The 4,090-nt window shown below is 32.8% G+C and overlaps 1 non-coding gene across 1 annotated transcript; it reads left to right on the top strand.

The window, feature by feature from the left end:
* The first annotated feature begins 478 nt into the window (after positions 1 to 478).
* On the top strand, positions 479 to 641 carry LOC119054207 (U1 spliceosomal RNA). Its single transcript, XR_005083466.2, has one exon. It is a non-coding gene; the product is annotated as a U1 spliceosomal RNA (small nuclear RNA).
* The last annotated feature ends 3,449 nt before the right edge of the window (positions 642 to 4,090 follow it).

Genomic DNA, 4,090 nt, shown 5'->3' with positions numbered 1-4,090 from the left:
CCATCAGGAAATAGGAGGTGACAAAGGAAGCCGCTGGCTGTCAGATACTGCCGCCTGCCCTTGTTCTGGGAGAATTAGGCACTAGAAAAGCTGTGGACACTACAGGAGCCTGCAAAGCCAGTGTACCAAATATAGAAGACAAAAACTCTCTGGCAGTGTTCTCTACTGGCAAAACTTGGTGCCAGCTGGCATAGGAAAAGCAAATATTTGAAAGGACCCAGATCCATTTTCACAGAATAGTTTAAAAGTAAAACTGTAGCTAAGAGGCAATACAGTTATAATAGCATGATAAGGAAATACAAATACTTTCACACTGGTAATTGCATATCTAAAATGTTCCAGAGTACCATACCACACAAATCCATAAGTTCCAAGTGTGTTTGTCATAAGCAGTCTGGACAAATCAGGTATGTCCATCTAAGAACATTCTGTTAAAGCAAACATCTGTTACTAAATGCTATCAAGAGTTCCAGTTTGCATACTTACCTGGCAGGAGAGAGACGGTGATCACAAAGGTGGTTTTCCCAGGGGAGGCTTCTCTATTGCACTCTGGATGTGCTGACCCCTGCAATTTCCCAAAATGTGGGAAACTCAACTGCAAAATTTGTGCTAGTGAGGGCCTGAGTTTGCATTCTCCCCAGTGGGGGGGGAGGGCACAGAATGAGAGATACAGTTTGCATGTTTAGAATATTTGACTAAACTGAACACCATTTTTACCCAGGTATCTTCAAGGAAGGAAATACAGATTACACACAGGCTGCTAACCATTTATTATCAACTGGTTGTTGAGTTTTAGTATTGACCATGACATTTGAGTAACACAGAGAGGTTTTGGTTTGGTCTATAAGTAAGGCTTCTATTATCAAAATTTAGAAACATAGAAAAAATAACCCAGTATAGTATCTGTGGGAGATACATTTAAAATTTCAGAGAACACAAAAACTTATTAATTTTGAATTGCAGAGTAGCTCATGAATCACTTGGGTCAGCTTTTACCACCTAAATGGTGCCAGATAGCAAGTTTAGTATGTCAGATGACACTTAGTAGACTCACCAACTTAATTAGCTTCCAGAATACTTAACTTACTCTTACCAACTGACTTACTAGAAGAATAATTTTTTCGATTATGGGGGATAGTGTGTCCATATTACTAATATTAATAAAACTAATTATGTGACAATTATTTCATAGTTTGGCATTAACTTGTGTGTTCTGAAAACATAACACGCTAAATTAATTCTTCCTGAGAAGTGGGCTGTCGTTTACTGCCTAGAAAAAAAGTAATTCAGTGACTAATACCTGATGCTTTAAGACTTTAATATATTATGAGAATAAACACTATGTCCCCAGAATATTTTGTCACTGTTTATCATGGAATTATTTCTACATTTATAAAAGTGAAACATATACTTACAGCTCTCTGTTTCAGTGTATTACTCCATTATTTCTTATATACATTTTGTTTTTATATTTCACGTGAAAAACTCAGCTTTTTCCTACATTATTCTGCTTTTCGTATTGTTTTGGATAGTTACATTTTAACCTAAGTAATTAAATATATTTTAAAACTCTGAGAATTATCTCTATTAGTACAGAGTATAGGAAAAAATTTAAAAAACATATATAAAGACCTGCTATTATTTTTGTTTTATTGAATTTTATTTGTATTTTTAATTTTTTTCCTTTTTAAAAATTTATTTGTATTTTTTAAAACAGGCATTAAAACCTTGAACTATCCTGCCTATTTCTTTCCTTCCTGCTATTTTATGATTCTCTTAATTTATATTTAAAACATATTTGTAACTAAAATACTATGTGTTAAATTGTTTAGAAAACATAATTTAATTATTTTATCATCACAATATGTATAACCTAATTTTACTATAGTACAGAAAATTCATGTCTTCTAGATATACACAAAAAAACACTTCTATATATGACATTTTTTGTCTGTTTTAAAATTTATTTTAATTGTTGGTCAAGTACAGTTTTCTGTCTTTTACTCCCATCTCAGCCCAGCCCCCAGTGCTCCTCACTATATATGACATTTTTGAAGTTGCAAACTCTCAACTTTCACCTACAGGCCTAAGTATGCTTTAGACCCTTATTCACACTTGACTTTAACTTGGGTCAGTAGTTCAATAACTCAGTATTGGGTAGATCTGAACTTGTACTTTGTAAAAGATGCTTCCAACTTGTACTTTGCAAAGATGTTGCCTCTTTGCCTTTCTGTGTAAAGTTCTCTTATTTGTGACCTAAAAACCTTTGGATAGATTTTTTCCTCTCTTCATATTCAATTTGTGATGAATCCTGAATGTCTTCTAATAAATCTCTGCTTTGGAATTTTTCTTTACTAAAAAAAATAAATTTTACAGCACATCTATACCAGGTATTGTATAGAACACCGAGATACAGATGTAAATTAAAAAGGGTCCTTGCTTTGAAGAAACTCACAAAGTTTGGCAAATAAGTAAACAAACAACTTCAGTGTTATATGATGAATGATATGACATAGACAATGCAGACTAGAAGGAAAAGATATGATCGATCTGGTCGGATATTAAGTTATTAAAATTGAGATTTCTGTGCTGAGATCTTTTTCAATGGGAGACTTTGGATTATACTCAATATATATTTTACCATGGAAATTGATTTCTGACTTATAATAGAATGACTAATGAGCCTGAGTCATACTGGTAGTATTATTCTCTTCTTCTTTCAAAATATTCAACTAAATGTCTTTACAAATCACTATGAGTAACATCCTTTCTTTTTTTCCCCTTTTTAAAAGTTTTTTTTTATTCAATTGTTGTTCAAGTACAGCTTTCTGTCTTTTACTAAGTAATATCCTTTCTGATTAAACCATTCCTGAATTTACAGTCATATTAAGAGTTACTTTTAACTGAATTTGCTCAATCTAGTTTATCACATTAATATTAAAGGTCACATTCTGACATCTGTCTATTACATCAGGAACCCTGGAATAATGACATAAATTACAGAATGCAGTGGACAGTGTTTTTTCTGTTCTTTTTGTTTGTTTAATAAGTACTCTGGTCCTTCTCGGAATAATCAATTCTACTAGGTTCTATTTCTTTCTTTAACCATGTAGTTAAAAAAAAATCTTTCATGTTTTACTACAGTCCCATTAGCTTCAAGTTCTTTGTCCAGGAGAGGGGTCCCATATAAAACACTGAGAACACATTTCTAGGATTTTTGAAACTTAATTGTCCAGAAACCTGAAGTGGCATAAATATTAAAATATACATCTCAAAGTTTTGGCAGCAAGAGTTTAAAGACAATATTCAGTGAGGAAAAAATTGAAACAAACATTTAGAGGATGAAAGAGTAGGGGAGCAGAAAAACACCTAGAAGCATTTCAGCCCACAAATATAAATATTACTGAGTGCAATTACACTGTAAACTTTCCATGTTTTGATTGGACAGTTTTTATGTTCTGTCAGTTTTAAACCAATTCAGGTAACAAAGTTATTACATGCAATACAAAGAATAATTGAATAATGCAATCCATGTTTTAAAAGATATCACTGGAATCTAACAAATACCCACATACAGCACCATTTTTCCTCATCTTTGGGGGTAACAGTGTATTCCTCTGCTAATATGCTGATCATTCCAAGTAAGTTATAACTATTTAAAATATTATAGGCCTATGACACTAAACTTAATGCAAACACATGATATTTAATTCAATACTTTAACATTAAATGATGACAATGAATAGCATTCAGATCAACTAAACTGCAAATCAGGATCAATACATTGAAAGCAATTTCATAAATACAGTCAAGGCACAGACAAAGATATGTTTACTTTTTATCATTATACACCTACCTATTCTTAACATAACACGAGTTTATATTAAGGGAAATATAGGCATTAAAAAGTCAAAATACAGTATTTTCTATTTGTTGATAAATTAAAGTACTCACCCAGCCCTGGTTGGTGAGCCTTAGTCTACTGAACACCAGACTGTGAAGCAAAGGGTCACTGGTTCGATTCCCAGTCAGAGCACATGCCTAGATTTTAGGCCAGGTCTCCAGTAAGGCATATGCAAGAGGCAACCAC

Source organism: Artibeus jamaicensis, unplaced genomic scaffold, assembly GCF_021234435.1.
Source record: "Artibeus jamaicensis isolate MK-2021 breed Jamaican fruit bat unplaced genomic scaffold, CSHL_Jam_final scaffold_916, whole genome shotgun sequence".
NCBI lineage: Eukaryota > Metazoa > Chordata > Mammalia > Chiroptera > Phyllostomidae > Artibeus > Artibeus jamaicensis.
This window is presented reverse-complemented; position numbering and strand designations above follow the sequence as displayed.